This window comes from Littorina saxatilis, linkage group LG9, assembly GCF_037325665.1.
Source record: "Littorina saxatilis isolate snail1 linkage group LG9, US_GU_Lsax_2.0, whole genome shotgun sequence".
Taxonomy (NCBI): Eukaryota; Metazoa; Mollusca; class Gastropoda; order Littorinimorpha; family Littorinidae; genus Littorina; species Littorina saxatilis.
In genome coordinates, this window is record NC_090253.1 from 7,940,009 (window position 1) to 7,958,900 (window position 18,892).

The 18,892-nt window shown below is 41.7% G+C and overlaps 1 long non-coding RNA gene across 1 annotated transcript; it reads left to right on the forward strand.

Annotated features, from left to right (window-relative positions):
- Window positions 1–14,826: 14,826 nt before the first annotated feature.
- On the forward strand, window positions 14,827–18,892 carry LOC138975191 (uncharacterized). The gene is made up of 2 exons (XR_011458540.1): window positions 14,827–15,470; window positions 17,948–18,892. It is a non-coding gene; the product is annotated as an uncharacterized lncRNA (long non-coding RNA).

Consider the following 18,892-nt stretch of genomic DNA (forward strand, 5'->3'; position numbering starts at 1 on the left):
ACTTTCGCCAATCCACTCGGCAGTTACCACATGTGCGACGAAACAAAATGTGTCGCGCTCCTTTCCCTTTCTCTTCTTTCCTGGTGTTCGTCTCTTTCTATCCCTTTGTCTTTCTCTCCCTTTGTCTTTCTCTCCCTTTGTCTTTCTCTCCCTTTGTCTTTCTCTCCCCTCCTATTCAGTTTCTGGTCACTATAGTTGCTCTTCTTGATCAGTCTCCGTGAAATAGTTACTCGTACAGCAGAACATGCAAAATCCGTCTAAACCCTATTCTTTTTCAGTTGTTTTCTTGCAGTTTGTGCCTTTTCTCGATTTGGTTTCGAACTCTTTTTTTTTCTCAGAGTGTAAAACTCTGTCTAAATCCTTTTCTCTTTTCTCGACTATTTTCTTGCGTGATTCTTGTGTTGCCGTATTTGTTCGCCTTTCTCTCTAAATCAGTCTTCTCTTCACTGCTCACTCCAGTAACAGAATTAGCCTACTCTGTATTTCTCTCTTGGCTAAGCTACCACCAGACCGCCTTACAGACGCGTGAGTCTCACAAGGAGGTTGACGTGTTACTGGCCCAGTGTCGCCTGAAAAGCCCACAGCACCCACACATCCACGTTGACAATCCTCTAGCTAGTTTCGCCTGTGTGTGCGTGTTTGCGCGTGTGCGCGTGTGTGCGCGAGCTCAGGTTCCACAGATGAGAGAGAGACATGAGAGAGAGAGAGAGAGACAAACGTGATCAATACGACAATAGAGGCATGCGCAATTTGACGCGGGCGAGCGAGAGTCGCGTGTTAGCCGAGACTATTCCGACACTTGGGTGAAAAATGTCTGGTTCTATTAAAGATGCAATATTTCTCGTGTGATTCGTTCTGTAAGTCACGACAGTTTGGGTGTACAAATGTCTGGTTTTCTTAAAGGCACACTCAGCCTCCCGTAAACCATCAGTTTCTGGTCACAGAAACTGTCAGGCTTTTTCACACAGTACAAACACCCTTTCGTTTAAACGCTCAGCGCTTGAGAACATCCTAGGTGCCCTCCGTAAAGAGCGAGCATTTTTTAAAGAATTTATTTTTGCGTGGCCAGCCGGATTTACCATTAACACAATCGGACGCCTCGTTTTGGCGCTAGACCTAACTTTTAAAATCTAAATAATAAATTGACAGCTTGTTACACAAACATTCTTAAATCATACAAGAATTCTTTTTTCATCAAGACAAGATCAGTACAAATTCGAAGTTTTGAAAGTTTGAAAAAAGGGAGCCCGGAAGCAGGTCACGCAAGGTCGTGTTTCCCCAAGCAGACGCATTTTCTGCATAGCGCTTGCTTCTTTGAAGCGAACCGCTGCCGATAAGTTCGTGTGACTCGCAGCCGTTTGTTGCATTTTAGATTCAGAGGTAAACAATAACGTACTAGTGCAGATACAGCGAGTCGCATTGAAATCACAAACTGACGACTAAATTGTGAAAAAAAGGAATGGATCACACGGGTCCATGATGGCTCAGGGGTTAGATAAAACCACGAAAACTGTTGTGTGGTTTACGCAAGCTAAATAACCATTCAAACGAACTGTGTCATTTAATGCGATTAAATGCTATTGCAAGTGTGTTCCATAAGGTTAGAACTGCTTTTTTCATAAGAAGATTTACATCGTTCTGTAAACCATTTAAGACAGACTGGGGCTTTAAGTTAGAATCTTTCTTGTGAAGGCATTTCTGTAAGTCACGACAGTTAGGTGTAAATATGTCTGGTTCCATTAAAGATGCATTCATTCCCGCATAATTCGTTCTGTAAGTCACGACAGTTCGATGTTAATATATGTCTAGTTCGTGAAAGTAAGAGTCTTTATCGTGTATTTCGTTCTGTAAGTCACGACAGTTGTGTGTAAATAAGTCTGGTTCCATTAAAGATGCATTCATTCCCGCATAATTCGTTCTGTAAGTCACGACAGTTCGATGTAAATATGTCTGGTTCCATTAAAGATGCATTCATTCTCGTATAAATCATTCTGTAAGTCACGACAGTTCGATGTTAATATGTCTAGTTCGTGAAAGTTAGAGTCTTTCTCGTGTAATTCGTTCTGTAAGTCACGACAGTTGTGTGTAAATAAGTCTGGTTCCATTAAAGATGCATTCATTCTCGCATAATTCGTTATGTAAGTCACAACAGTTCAATGTAAATATGTCTGGTTCCATTAAAGATGCATTCATTCTCGTGTAATTCCCGCATAAACCATTCTGTAAGTCACGACAGTTCGATGTTAAAATGCCTGGTTCCATTAAAGATGCATTCATCCCGCATAAATCATTCTGTAAGGCACGACAGTTCGATGTTAATATGACTGGTTCGTGAAAGTTAGAGTCTTTCTCGTGTAATTCGTTCTGATGTCTGGTTAGTTAAAGTTAGAGTCTGTCTCGTGTAAACTATTCTGTAATTCACAATACTTGGGTGTGAATAAGTCTGGTTCTATTAAAGATGCAATATTTCTTGCGTACATCATTCTGTAAGTCACGACAGTTAATTGGGTGTAAATATGTCTGGTTCGTTAAATATACAGACTCTCTCGTGTAAATCATTCTGTAAGTCACGACAGTTGGGTGTAAATATGTCTGGTTCACTAAATATACAGACTCTCTCGTGTAAATCATTCTGTAAGTCACGACAGTTGGGTGTAAATATGTCTGGTTCGTTAAATATACACACTCTCTCGTGTAAATCATTCTGTAAGTCACGACAGTTGGGTGTAAATATGTCTGGTTCACTAAATATACAGACTCTCTCGTGTAAATCATTCTGTAAGTCACGACAGTTGGGTGTAAATATGTCTGGTTCACTAAATATACACACTATCTCGTGTAAATCATCCTGTAAGTCACGACAGTTGGGTGTAAATATGTCTGGTTCACTAAATATACACACTATCTCGTGTAAATCATCCTGTAAGTCACGACAGTTGGGTGTAAATATGTCTGGTTTACTAAATATACACACTCTCTCGTGTAAATCATTCTGTAAGTCACGACAGTTGGGTGTAAATATGTCTGGTTCGTTAAATATACACACTCTCTCGTGTAAATCATTCTGTAAGTCACGACAGTTGGGTGTAAATATGTCTGGTTCACTAAATATACAGACTCTCTCGTGTAAATCATTCTGTAAGTCACGACAGTTGGGTGTAAATATGTCTGGTTCACTAAATATACAGACTCTCTCGTGTAAATCATTCTGTAAGTCACGACAGTTGGGTGTAAATATGTCTGGTTCACTAAATATACACACTCTCTCGTGTAAATCATCCTGTAAGTCACGACAGTTGGGTGTAAATATGTCTGGTTCACTAAATATACACACTATCTCGTGTAAATCATTCTGTAAGTCACGACAGTTGGGTGTAAATATGTCTGGTTCACTAACTATACAGACTCTCTCGTGTAAATCATTCTGTAAGTCACGACAGTTGGGTGTAAATATGTCTGGTTCACTAACTATACAAACTCTCTCGTGTAAATCATTCTGTAAGTCACGACAGTTGGGTGTAAATATGTCTGGTTCACTAACTATACAGACTCTCTCGTGTAAATCATTCTGTAAGTCACGACAGTTGGGTGTAAATATGTCTGGTTCACTAAATATACAGACTCTCTCGTGTAAATCATTCTGTATGTCACGACAGTTGGGTGTAAATATGTCTGGTTCACTAAATATACACACTCTCTCGTGTAAATCATTCTGTAAGTCACGACAGTTGGGTGTAAATATGTCTGGTTCACTAAATATACAGACTCTCTCGTGTAAATCATTCTGTAAGTCACGACAGTTGGGTGTAAATATGTCTGGTTCACTAAATATACAGACTCTCTCGTGTAAATCATTCTGTAAGTCACGACAGTTGGGTGTAAATATGTCTGGTTTACTAAATATACACACTCTCTCGTGTAAATCATTCTGTAAGTCACAACAGTTGGGTGTAAATATGTCTGGTTCACTAAATATACACACTCTCTCGTGTAAATCATTCTGTATGTCACGACAGTTAGGTGTAAATATGTCTGGTTCACTAAATATACACACTCTCTCGTGTAAATCATTCTGTAAGTCACGACAGTTGGGTGTAAATATGTCTGGTTCACTAAATATACACACTCTCTCGTGTAAATCATTCTGTAAGTCACGACAGTTGGGTGTAAATATGTCTGGTTCGTTAAATATACACACTCTCTCGTGTAAATCATTCTGTAAGTCACGACAGTTGGGTGTAAATATGTCTGGTTCGTTAAATATACACACTCTCTCGTGTAAATCATTCTGTAAGTCACGACAGTTGGGTGTAAATATGTCTGGTTCGTTAAATATACAGAGTCTCTCGTGTAAATCATCCTGTAAGTCACGACAGTTGGGTGTAAATATGTCTGGTTCACTAAATATACAGACTCTCTCGTGTAAATCATTCTGTAAGTCACGACAGTTGGGTGTAAATATGTCTGGTTCACTAAATATACAGACTCTCTCGTGTAAATCATTCTGTATGTCACGACAGTTGGGTGTAAATATGTCTGGTTCACTAAATATACACACTCTCTCGTGTAAATCATTCTGTAAGTCACGACAGTTGGGTGTAAATATGTCTGGTTCACTAAATATACACACTCTCTCGTGTAAATCATTCTGTAAGTCACAACAGTTGGGTGTAAATATGTCTGGTTCACTAAATATACACACTCTCTCGTGTAAATCATTCTGTATGTCACGACAGTTGGGTGTAAATATGTCTGGTTCACTAAATATACAGACTCTCTCGTGTAAATCATTCTGTATGTCACGACAGTTGGGTGTAAATATGTCTGGTTCGTTAAATATACACACTCTCTCGTGTAAATCATTCTGTATGTCACGACAGTTGGGTGTAAATATGTCTGGTTCGTTAAATATACAGACTCTCTCGTGTAAATTATTCTGTATGTCACGACAGTTGGGTGTAAATATGTCTGGTTCGTGAAATATACACACTCTCTCGTGTAAATCATTCTGTATGTCACGACAGTTGGGTGTAAATATGTCTGGTTCGTTAAATATACAGACTCTCTCGTGTAAATTATTCTGTATGTCACGACAGTTGGGTGTAAATATGTCTGGTTCACTAAATATACACACTCTCTCGTGTAAATCATTCTGTAAGTCACGACAGTTGGGTGTAAATATGTCTGGTTCACTAAATATACACACTCTCTCGTGTAAATCATTCTGTAAGTCACGACAGTTGGGTGTAAATATGTCTGGTTTACTAAATATACACACTCTCTCGTGTAAATCATTCTGTAAGTCACGACAGTTGGGTGTAAATATGTCTGGTTCACTAAATATACAGACTCTCTCGTGTAAATCATTCTGTATGTCACGACAGTTGGGTGTAAATATGTCTGGTTCACTAAATATACACACTCTCTCGTGTAAATCATTCTGTATGTCACGACAGTTATGTGTAAATATGTCTGGTTTGTGAAATATACACACTCTCTCGTGTAAATCATTCTGTAAGTCACGACAGTTGGGTGTAAATATGTCTGGTTCACTAAATATACAGACTCTCTCGTGTAAATCATTCTGTATGTCACGACAGTTGGGTGTAAATATGTCTGGTTCGTGAAATATACAGACTTTCTCGTGTAAATCATAATGTAAGTCACGACAGTTGGGTGTAAATATGTCTGGTTCGTTGAAGTTGTCTCCCTTCGCGTGTGGACAACCCGGTCACATTCAAGTTCCGAATTATTTCTCCCCGTCAACAATCCGCCATAATACTAATGTTCCGTGAACACACAAAAAGAGTATTACGGAATCAAATGAATACAAAGACATAATTCCCGCGTTCCAAAATAATTTCATTTTATTTTCAAGACATTGACGAGGTTCTTTCCGCCTGCAATTAAGTTTTGAACCTTGCAACAGCTTCCTCGAATTTGGGGTACTTCTTTACCGACTATCCTGTAAGTGGAAGGAGATCCGTTGGGATTTTGCAAAAGATTATTAGACCACGCTTCCATTCGAAAACAAATTGTTTAAAGGAAAGAAGAAAACAGCCAGTCAACCTAGCTGCTTTCTGTGGCAAACTGGGCTTTTTCTGAAATGATTTGGTAGATCGACGCAGGTGCTACATGCAAAACTAATTGAGCACACACGAATCACTGCCTGAAAAGAAAGCATGCAGGATGTTGAGTGTTGGTATGTGTCCAAGTGGCGGGATGATCTCATCCCATGGTAAAGCCTGGCCACATCTGAGATGGTGAGTCGGGTCGTCTGCATGGGAAGGGAGATATCTCATAAAGCAAGGGAGATATCTCATAAAGCAAGGGAGATATCTCATAAAGCAAGGGATATATCTCACAAAGCAAGGGAGATATCTCATAAGGCCAAAAAAAAAATTGTCTGTTTAGGGTAACATGACCAAAAAAAGTAGGGTCGGTAGGTAGGTAGGTTTTTTTTTTTTTTTTTTTTTTTTTTTTTTTTTTTTGTAAATGCTATGTTGGCTGAACATTCACTTCTTATATTTGATGAATACATGTTTCAAAACTAACGTATAAATAAAACAGAGAGAAAGGGAGAGAAAGAAACGCCAAATGTCTCTTTTTAGCATTTTTACCTCTTTTTTTTTTTTTTTTTTTGAAATCAAAAAAAAGTTTTTGGGTCGGCGCCAAATCGATAGGGTCGGTCGGGTTACCCTAAACAGACAATTTTTTTTTTTTGGCCTAAAGCAAGGGATATATCTCACAAAGCAAGGGAGATATCTCATAAAGCAAGGGATATATCTCATAAAGCAAGGGAGATATCTCAAAAAGCAAGGGATATATCTCATAAAACAAGGGAGATATCTCATAAAGCAATGGAGATATCTCATAAAGCAAGGGATATATCTCATAAAGCAAGGGATATATCTCATAAAGCAAGGACACGCGAGGGAGGCATTGTGATCACGCTCAGGGTAGCACGGAAGAATGATTGGTTTAAAACACAGGCCTTAAAGCCTTTCTTTCTTTCTTTCTTTATTTGGTGTTTTAACGTCGTTTTCAACCACGAAGGTTATATCGCGACGGCCTTAAAGCCTGTCATTAATTGGGCGAAGTTAACTTCGCGAAGAATAATGCTTCGCAAAGCTAACCGAAAGGGGCTTAATTTAGCAGTGAGTTTTCGTATAGTATGTTGGTTATGTTTGGTCATAGTATGTTTGTTTATGTTTGGTCGTTATCTTTGCCTGTGCGTGTATTGTATGTTTGGTCGTTTTCTTTGCCTGTGCATGTATAGTTTGTTGGTTATGTTTGGTCGGTTTCTTTGCCTGTGCGTGTATAGTATGCTTGGTCGATGTATGTATTGTAAAGCGCTAAGAGTAGACATTTTTCTAGAATAGCGCTATAAAAGTTTGCATTATTATTATTATTATTAAAAAAACTTCGCGAAGTCAACTTCGAGCTTAATCAAGAACCGCCTTTACACGTCTTCCTCCATGGTCTTGGATCCCGCTCATTTCACAACACTGCCTGGCGTACTTCATGGTCTTGGATCCCGCTCATTTCACAACACTGCCTGGCGTACTTCATGGTCTTGGATCCCGCTCATTTCACAACACTGCCTGGCGTACTTCATGGTCTTGGATCCCGCTCATTTCACAACACTGCCTGGCGTACGTCATGGTCTTGGATCCCGCTCATTTCACAACACTGCCTGGCGTACTTCATGGTCTTGGATCCCGCTCATTTCACAACACTGCCTGGCCTACTTCATGGTCTTGGATCCCGCTCATTTCACAACACTACCTGGCCTATATCATGGTCTTGGATCCCGCTCATTTCACAACACTGCCTGGCCTACTTCATGGTCTTGGATCCCGCTCATTTCACAACACTGCCTGGCCTACTTCATGGTCTTGGATCCCGCTCATTTCACAACACTGCCTGGCCTACTTCATGGTCTTGGATCCCGCTCATTTCACAACACTGCCTGGCCTACTTCATGGTCTTGGATCCCGCTCATTTCACAACACTGCCTGGCCCACTTCATGGTCTTGGATCCCGCTCATTTCACAACACTGCCTGGCGTACTTCATGGTCTTGGATCCCGCTCATTTCACAACACTGCCTGGCGTACTTCATGGTCTTGGATCCCGCTCATTTCACAACACTGCCTGGCGTACTTCATGGTCTTGGATCCCGCTCATTTCACAACACTGCCTGGCCTACTTCATGGTCTTGGATCCCGCTCATTTCACAACACTGCCTGGCGTACTTCAGCCCGAGAAGCGAGTTACAGTTAATGGCCGTAATTATCGTAATTGACAACTTAGGCAGCGAGGAGACGGGTCGACCTCTTTTTTTAGGTGTAGGTGCCATGTAACACCTGTACTGGTTACCTCGCACAGTTAATGGCTGCAACGTGTTTCTTAGGTGAGTATCCTTTCCTGGTGCGAGAGCTTTGCAGAGGAAGAAAACAGTATTGTTTGTGTGTGTGTGTGTGTGTGTGAGAGAGAGAGAGAGAGAGAGAGAGAGAGAGAGAGAGAGAGAGAGAGAGAGAGAGAGAGAGAGAGTGAGAGAGCGAGCGAGAGAGTGATAGGGAGAGTGAGAGAGCGAGCGAGAGAGTGATAGAGAGAGAGAGAGGGAGAGGGAGAGAGGGGGAAGAGAGATGGAGAGGGAGAGAGAGCGAGAGGGAGAGAGCGGGAGAGAGGAGGAGAGAGAGGTAGAGAGAGAGAGAGAGCGAGTCGAACACATTTTAAACACACACACACACACACACACACACACACACACACACACACACACAATTTCCTCATGTGTGCCCATAATCGTATAACACTCTGATCACAAACTATCCAGACAATCAGTAGTTGTAGCAATCCGGTCAAAGGCTGGCCGGAGATTTAACACTACGTGCCAATGGTCAGATGGTCAATAATTAACAACATCTAATGGTTTTTACCACGGGGACGAGTTGTCTGCCGCTGTGACTGACGATCTCCATTATAAAGCAACCTACACATTAGCCAAGTGTCATTGTGAGATCCGATCACAGGATCGGAGGCCACGGAAGCTTCATCCCTTTTAGGGCCAAGTTTTACCTGCGCAGAGTCGACGTACTGCAGATTATTGATGCCGCGGTAGGGATTATGACGAGTACTTGGCCTGTTTTCTTTTCATGCAGCGTGTAGCGGGCTGTAATAATCTGCAGTGCGTCGTCTGTCCTTCTGAAATTACATAGGTGAGCGCCGGGCCTTATCAGGCGATTGGTATGTGTTGTGCGAAACATTCGCACGCACGCACCAACACAGATACAAACAGAGAGGCAGGCCGACTGTCAAATGTACAGACTCACGCACTAGGCAGGAGGCACAGTGGGGATCCATCAACATGGAATTGTATATGAAGGCAGTGATGGACCCTCAGCAGCCACAACATCAGAACAACGCAGGGAAAAGAGCGCAGACCCCAAGTGGAGCTTGTTATAAGGTCCACGAAAGAGGGCAATGCGCTGCAGGGGTGACGTGCTGCTTCCAGCACAAATGCTACCGTGCCTCGGGGCCTATATCATGCTTCCCACTTTCATTATTCGGGTTACAGAACAAGCGAGAGATGACCTGCGATTGTGGCTGACTGTTCTGGCCCAATACAACGGTCGGTCGTTACTTTGGGCTAATCGTTGGTCTACATCTCCCATGTTGAACCTGGTACATTAGGGTTTGGAGCAGTGTTGGGACTAGAGTGGTTCTATGGGAGCTGTGTTGGGACTAGAGTGGTTCTATGGGAGCTGTGTTGGGACTAGAGTGGTTCTATGGGAGCTGTGTTGGGACTAGAGTGGTTCTATGGGAGCTGTGTTGGGACTAGAGTGGTTCTATGGGAGCTGTGTTGGGACCAGAGTGGTTCTATGGGAGCTGTGTTGGGACTAGAGTGGTTCTATGGGAGCTGTGTTGGGGCCAGAGTGGTTCTATGGGAGCTGTGTTGGGACAATAGTGGTTCTATGGGAGCTGTGTTGGGACAAGAGTGGCTCTATGGGAGCTGTGTTGGGACAAGAGTGGTTCTATGGGAGCTGTGTTGGGACCAGAGTGGTTCTATGGGAGCTGTGTTGGGACCAGAGTGGTTCTATGGGAGCTGTGTTGGGACCAGAGTGGTTCTATGGGAGCTGTGTTGGGACAAGAGTGGTTCTATGGGAGCTGTGTTGGGACAAGAGTGGTTCTATGGTAGCTGTGTTGGGACTAGAGTGGTTCTATGGGAGCTGTGTTGGGACAAGAGTGGTTCTATGGGAGCTGTGTTGGGACAAGAGTGGCTCTATGGGAGCTGTGTTGGGACCAGAGTGGTTCTATGGGAGCTGTGTTGGGACCAGAGTGGTTCTATGGGAGCTGTGTTGGGACCAGAGTGGTTCTATGGGAGCTGTGTTGGGACCAGAGTGGTTCTATGGGAGCTGTGTTGGGACAAGAGTGGTTCTATGGGAGCTGTGTTGGGACAAGAGTGGTTCTATGGGAGCTGTGTTGGGACTAGAGTGGTTCTATGGTAGCTGTGTTGGGACCAGAGTGGTTCTATGGGAGCTGTGTTGGGACAAGAGTGGTTCTATGGGAGCTGTGTTGGGACAAGAGTGGTTATATGGGAGCTGTGTTGGGACAAGAGTGGTTCTATGGGAGCTGTGTAGGGACAAGAATGGTTCTATGGGAGCTTGAACGAGGAGCGGAAAGGACAGGGCATTAACCTGCTGGAATTTTATCCCCTTCTGTTAGCAATCAAGATGTGGGCACAGGAGTTTGCGAATCAATGTATTTGTTTTCACACGGATAATGAGGCACTGGTGCACATTATTAACAAACAGACCTCCAAGGATAAACAGGTGCTATACTTGGTCAGGAAGCTCGTACTAACCTGTTTGCATAACAACATATTGTTTTAAGCTCAACATGTTCCTGGTAAGGCAAATAACTTGGCCGATGCCCTGTCTCGGTTGCAGGTAGTCAAATTCAGGGAGCTCTTTCCTCAAGCGAATCCTCACCCCATCCCTGTGCCCCCACTGCCAACATTGCCTCACTGACGTCCACGCTACAGGGTCTTCTGCAGTCATCTCTGACCCCCGCATCCCAGATCGCTTATAAGCGCAGCTGGAAGATGTTCTCAACATTTTGTGTTGAGCACCAGTTAGATTGTTCAGTACCGGTGTCTCGTCTTGTTTGTCTCTGTTTATATCCCATCTCTATCAGGAAGGCTATTCACCTTCTACGATATCATCTCATGTGTCGGCAGTTGGCTGTTTACATACAATTAATGGCTGGAGTGATCCTACATCTGAGTTTTTAGTGCAAACGTACGTTGCTTCAGGCATGTCACAAACAGCACCAGAAATTTGATGTTAGATTGCCTATGACCAAACCCATCTTGCGTAGGCTACTTCAAGCTCTGAAATTCACAACATCTGGCAAGAACAACTGCTTATTGTATCAGGCCATGTTCGTTTTGGCTTTTCATGCGTTTTTTGCGCATTGGAAAAATGACAATTCTGTCAGCGAAAGCAATAAACAATAACCTATTGCAACTAGAACAAGTGACATTAGACAATACTTCAATGTCAATCAAATGTATTAAATACAAGCACAGTAAAGGGGAACCATTAGTTCTGACAGTGAAAGCATCACTAGAAGTCCCTGATTGCCCCGTTGACATTATGAAATCCTATATCACGATGAGGGGGAAAACAGCTGGACCTCTGTTCCTGACTGGCCCACATACTCCGGTAACTCGAGCACAGTAATTACTAAGCATCTGCGTTGTGCTTTACAATTTTGTGAGCTGTCCCCCGTGCAGTTCAAATCACACAGTTTTCGTATTGGGGCGGCCACTACGGCAGCTGCTCAAGGCATGTCAGATAGCCAAATTAGGCCCTTGGGGAGATGGTCTTCGGACGCATTCGAGAAATACATTCGTTGCTCTCAGAGATTGTCGGCTTTGTAGCATAGATGTGAGATCTACTCGATTTGGCCATGTGTACTAAGTAGGACGTTAGTTGAATATATGCAATACACAAGCTTTTCCCTGCCGTGGTGTTGTTTTCTTCTGTTGCAGGTCTCGAGGTTTCTCAGGCCTGTGTACTTCTGCACAAAGGCCTGTGCAAAAGATCACCCCGAGACACGGGAAATACGGGAAGTCCAGTACTGTGTATGTTTGCATTGTGTACAGTTTAGAAGCAAGCTCATGTAATTTGCAGTTCAGTCCATCTCATTCCCTACTTTTTTGGGGGGTCAACACTTCTTTTCTAAGGCAAAAGAGAAGTGTTTGTGGCCTTTTTTGACCCAAGAGAAGGGCAGGGGAGACAATCGGTCAGCAGTGCCCTGCTGGGCTATTTGACACTAAACTTTTTCATGTTTCTTGTAAATATGTTTTTTGAAAATTGATGTAGAATTTGCTATGATTTTTCACAAAAGTTAAAATCATACAATACTTAAATTCAATAACATTTCCTTTACGTGGACTTAACTGCAAACAAGGCATTATGGGGTTAGTGCTAGGACTGGTTGGTCCGGTGTCAGAATAATGTGACTGGGTGAGACATGAAGCCTGTGCTGCGACTTCTGTCTTGTGTGTGGCGCACGTTAAAATGTCAAAGCAACACCGCCCTGATATAACCCTCCGTGGTGGACTGGGCGTTATGCAAACAAACAAACAAACAAACTGCAAACAACTGGTGTGGACAATTAATCTGTGGGAGTGACTGATAAGAATGGAACGAGCGTATGAGTGTGTGTTCCGTACAGGCTCTGGTAGACAGAAACCAGCTGTAATGCTGAATGTTAGCCGCATGCAATCACACAAAAATTCACTAGTTGAAGGGGGAGGGAGGGGGTGTCTGTAAGCTTAGTTGGTAGTGCGCTGCACTTGAGATCATTGAGCCTCAGTGACAGGTTTGAATCCAAGCCGGTGGAAAAGGAAACATTTTAACTTTATGTGACGACTCATATCCATGTCCCACCCTCATATCACGATTGTGGTACGTCAAAGACCTCGATCATTCTGCCGTAAGTGCAGGTGGCAAATTACACCTCAAAACGCACACAATAATAATAATGATAATAACTGGACATTTGTAAGTGCCTAATCAATGGCTCTAGGCCCTTTACAAAAGAACATCTAGTGCAGGTATACAACTGAGTAGCGCACATTTTGTCGCTGCTAGGTTTCCCTTTGGAGGAGGCAACCCGAGTTGCCATTGGATAATACTGTAATGGACATGTGGCCTGTCAAAATCACTCCTGTACGAACAACGTGTGCATGTCATCGATCTTATTCCAAAGTAAGTGTCGGCTGGTTTAGAGTCCTTAAGCATCACATTTCATACAGACTCTTATCCTCATACATACCCAGGTCTCCTCTTCATTCCACTTGCACAATTAAGTCAAGATATAACGAAACAAAAATGTAAGTGCGAATTAAAAAAAATTTGGACCATACTATATCATAACAGATAGCTTTGTCACTGTGGAACTATTTGGCACAGTGAAACTGTGCTTTAGGTTGACAGATTGCTTTGTCACTGTGGAACTTTGCTTATTATGTTAACAGATAGCTTTGTCACTGTGAAACTATGCTTATTATGTTAACAGGTTGCTTTGGCACAGTGAAACTATGCTTTAGGTTGACAGATTGCTTTGTCACTGTTAAACTTTGCTTATTATGTTAAAAGGTTGCTTTGGCACAGTGAAACTATGCTTTAGGTTGATTGACAGATTGCTTTGTCACTGTGAAACTATGCTTATTATGTTAACAGATAGCTTTGGCAAAGTGAAACTATGCTTTAGGTTGACAGATTGCTTTGGCAAAGTGAAACTATGCTTTAGGTTGACAGATTGCTTTGTCACTGTGGAACTTTGCTTATTATGTTAACAGGTTGCTTTGGCAAAGTGAAACTATGCTTTAGGTTGACAGATTGCTTTGGCACAGTGAAACTATGCTTTAGGTTGACAGATTGCTTTGGCACAGTGAAACTATGCTTTAGGTTGACAGATTGCTTTGGCACAGTGAAACTATGCTTTAGGTTGACAGATTGCTTTGGCACAGTGAAACTATGCTTTAGGTTGACAGATTGCTTTGGCAAAGTGAAACTATGCTTTAGGTTGACAGATTGCTTTGGCACAGTGAAACTATGCTTTAGGTTGACATATTGCTTTGGCACAGTGAAACTATGCTTTAGGTTGACAGATTGCTTTGGCACAGTGAAACTATGCTTTAGGTTGACAGATTGCTTTGGCACAGTGAAACTATGCTTTAGGTTGATTGACAGATTGCTTTGTCACTGTGAAACTATGCTTATTATGTTAACAGATAGCTTTGGCACAGTGCAACTATGCTTTAGGTTGACAGATTGCTTTGGCACAGTGAAACTATGCTTTAGGTTGACATATTGCTTTGGCACAGTGAAACTATGCTTTAGGTTGACAGATAGCTTTGGCACAGTGAAACTATGCTTTAGGTTGACAGATTGCTTTGGCACAGTGAAACTATGCTTTAGGTTGACATATTGCTTTGGCACAGTGAAACTATGCTTTAGGTTGACAGATTGCTTTGGCAAAGTGAAACTATGCTTTAGGTTGACAGATTGCTTTGGCACAGTAAAACTATGCTTAGGTTGACATATTGCTTTGACATAGTAAAACCTGCCAATGATTGTTAGCTTTGTGGCTTATTTCCTCTCACAAAAACCATGTGTAACTTGTTTTAGAATGCATTTTACGGACCGCTCCACAAGTTTGGCAAGCTGATGTACCGTCAGATGAAAAACGGCCACGTGGAAAAAGACCGCATCAAGTGAAATATGTGACCCTCCACCACGAAATGAGTCGCATGTCACCTCGCGCGGTTCTGCGCTAGGCTTAAAGGACCAGACCACGCTGTTTTAAAGGTTATTAGAACCACTAACCGATGACTGAAGGTTAGAGAAATGCACCTAAAGATTCCAAAAATGTAAAGAAATTCACCGATTCGTAGCTTAATCATTGTGATTTAATTAAAAACGTTCCGCCAAATTCGTCTGCTAAACGAGACTTCGAAATGGCCGCCAGTAGACGAGAACCGGCTGTGACGTCATTTGGTGTTTGGAAACCGAAAGTTACAGCTTACGCTCAAGTGGGCGTTTGCCTAAATCGAGCATCAACAGCACGCCGAAGGAATGCGCACGGCTGCTGATAGCTATGAAGTATAGAAAAAAGGTTCAGGCATCAGTTGTCACCTTTTTCCGATGGGCTTACAACTTCTGCAGCAAGACTGATTAACTGGAAACGGCCAACACGATGTGCTGTGTTTCGCGACACTTTCTTCCAATGCGAACGCAGTTAAGCCGGCAAGAAAACCTGGCACACACAAAACAGCTGTTGCCTAACGCAGTTCCAGTTCCGACAATTGTTGACCACTCACAGGAGGTCAGAAACCGGATACCAATGTCATCAGAACGATCTGCTTTCACTAAACGCAGACGAAAGGAAGTGAGTACATGTATACTGAATGTGTTCTGTAAGGGATAGGGGTTCAGTGTCACTGGGCGTTTTTGTCAGACTGACAGTATTTGTAGTGGAATGGCATCTGTTCCTAATTTTAAGCACATGTGTTAAGATTACAGATTAAAACATATATCTGTTACTACATGTCCGTCCCCATGCACCCACCTTAAAGTTCCCTCTCTCTCTCCCTCTTTTACACTCACCTGGGTAATCGATGAGTCTCAGGTTTAATCAGTGTCCGTCCATATACACATAGACATTCACACAAACACACACACGTTGTTATAGTTGTTATCTAATTCAGTGTTGTATTAAATAGATAAAGAAATCGTTAATACAGCAAGCTTGCATGAATAATTTGCTGTTGTCCTTTTTTTCAGATCAGGTTCTGTAATACAGTAATTATAATTAATACAAGTACAAATTCATGTTTGCAGTCATACTCATAGTGTGTGAGTGTGTGTGTGTGTGTGTGTGTGTGTGTGTGTGTGTGTGTGTGTGTGTGTGTGTGTGTGTGTGTGTGTGCGTGTGTGTGTGTGTGTGTGTGTGTGTGTGTGTGTGTGTGTGTGTGTGTGTGTGTGTGAAAAGCACTTTGATACTTAAAACATCTGTGTTATTTGATTTTATTACAAAACTGCAGTCAGAATATTAAGCAGACCTATTCCAACAATACATTTTGATCAGCAGTAAATGTAATGTCAAATTATGAACAACAATCATGTGAGCAGATATTTGTTGCTTAACGTCCAGCCGACTACGCAGAGCCATATCAGGACGAGGAAGGGGGGGATGAAGGGGGCCACTTGTCAAGCGATTCCTGTTTACAAATGCACTAACCCATTACTTGTGTCCCAGCAGGCTTTAGTAAAACTAAATTAATACCTACTGGAAGATTACCAGTTTCCAGTATGTTAAAATAGGCTTAACCTATCTACTGCTGGACTTACATCAGAACACTAACAGATTAAACTATACATGAATCGCGAGACAAGCGGCAAGAGAAGAGATTTTTGGAAAAAATACAGGTGAATGAGCAAGAAGGCAGAAAAAAGAAAAGAATTCATGAAGAAAAAGAGAGCATGACAGGAAAGAGGAACCAAAAATCTACCTAACAGCAAACTAGAAAGCTCCTGCGGTTCCAAAAACAGAAGGGGCCTTTAATTTCATAACCGCAGTGCCCCACTGCGGGAATGTGAGCAGATATATCTAACAGAAACAAATAGTCTAGCAAAATAATACAACCAAGTACATGTGTGGACATCATCATCCACATAAAAAAAAAATTGATTGTAGGAAGAGCACTCTGTGTTATTACCACTGCTTCAGTCAAACTGCCAGTTCAACTTTATCTCTGTGGGTTTTTTTTTTTCTCTCAGAGTAACATGGGGAAAAAAACCTTTAAAAAACTTGCATGCTACAGAGCTGGATTGTTTCTAGTGATCATGCAGCATGATTTATCCGCATAGAAAACTACTGAAACACCTAAACAGAAATAACAATGTCTACAGAAAAAAAACCACTGTTTGATTGCTGTCTGTAGTACTCCTCTTGCTAACAGTGGCATTAAAATAATTAAAACTAAGCTATGCTCTCTTGGGGGGGAAAAAGTGCTCTAAGTACTTTTTGTGTCTACATAGGCAAAACAAAACTATGCAATGTTTCAGATTTCCTGACCCACCCTATGTTTTTCCTCCTTATCCTGGACTATTTTGGACTCTTACAAAAATGTAGGCTACTTCAAAAATGACAAATCTTAATTTTGCAGGCTTACAAGGAAATTGACTCTTCTCTTACAACCAGAATACACCATGATTTCAAGCAAATAAAAAACTACATGCACCTGAGAAAAAAAAACCTTTAATTCAAGAAGTTAGACCTCCTAACCCCAGCTTTTCAATTCAATTCAATACGTTGTTGATGTTGATTATGGAGCTTAACGTCCTCCCAGGTAACTAGGGACCTATATTGGGGCATGATTTTTTATACAATGTTAAAAGTGTAGGGTGTAATGGGGGGGGAGGGGGACTGGAGGGTGACGGGGTGTAGTCGCTAATAAATTTAAAGGTGCGTTTATTATCTAATATACCAGACATTTTGTTTTGGCTGGTGTACAGAATAACATCACATAAAATCGCACTCGTAAAACATACAAAACACATAAAATGTACACATCAGTACACACATAACCCAAACCACACATATCCATACCAGCACCATCACACACATATCCACATACATACTCTAGTTTGTACATTATAAAAATAAATACATTATGATTAATATCATTACTAGTCAACTTAAATTAAGGCTCAAAATAGGTCTTAAGATGGATGTTATTTAGTGTAATAAAGAGATTATAAAAACCAAAAAAAAGCTATGAGAAAGAAAGTATGAAAGAATGATGCCCTTTCTCCGGTGAAAGTTCTGCTGATTGTGGTAACTTTTTTTTCTGTCTAAAACAGGCATCAGGTTAACTGAACGAGCTGTTTGAGGGGGTGGTGATCCTAACACTGGCCTATGGCAACACTGGCCTATGGCAGCTACAACAAAGCTCTGCATACACAGCAAGACTACAATGCAACAGTGCCCAGACTTTGACTGCTACAGCTAGACCAGTTGACAAAGCTCAAGTTGTCACCAAGCAGGACGCCCCAACTGGCGACCAACTATATAGACTGAGGCTGCCTATCTCCAAATCTGACAAAGCAAGAATTGTTACGCAAGCTCCACATTTCTGTTTGCAGTTTAAGCCGACCTTAAGTATGCAATGGTTATTCACATCCCCCCCCCCCACACACAGACACACACCCCGCAGTTGAGAGTTGTAATGTACCTTTTATTTATCTTACATATATATATATATATATATTTGAAGCCTGTGTAGCTCTGTGACAGAAAGAGGTCTCTGATGGCAGCGACCAGACAGGCAGGAAGAACTTTCCTGTTCTTTCGGAAAGTCAGTGAGTGTGCAACTTGTTGGTATGTTCTGAACACATCAAAACATTTTCTTTATTTTAAGCTACATAATATCATGTGGATGCACTGATTGGGTGTAAATAATAACAGCAATTGGTACAGTCAATTCACTAAATGTGCAACAGAACCCTAATCATCAGACATTTTACAACAGCAAACTTCAACAGTCCTTTTACTTTCCTGAATGTCATTATTATTTATTAAAACATGCATCTAGAGCAACATACATATAAATCTTCTTTTATTAAAGTTCACCTGAAATTCAGGCTGCTTTCCCATGCAAAGTACAAATGCAAGTGTCCATAAACCAGGGTTTAATACATGTAGTATGTGAGTGAGTTCTGATGAAAAAGTGATTGTGTTGTAATATTGGTTATTACTGAGTGTTGATGTTACAATGATTACATTATAAAAACAACAACAGAACAATG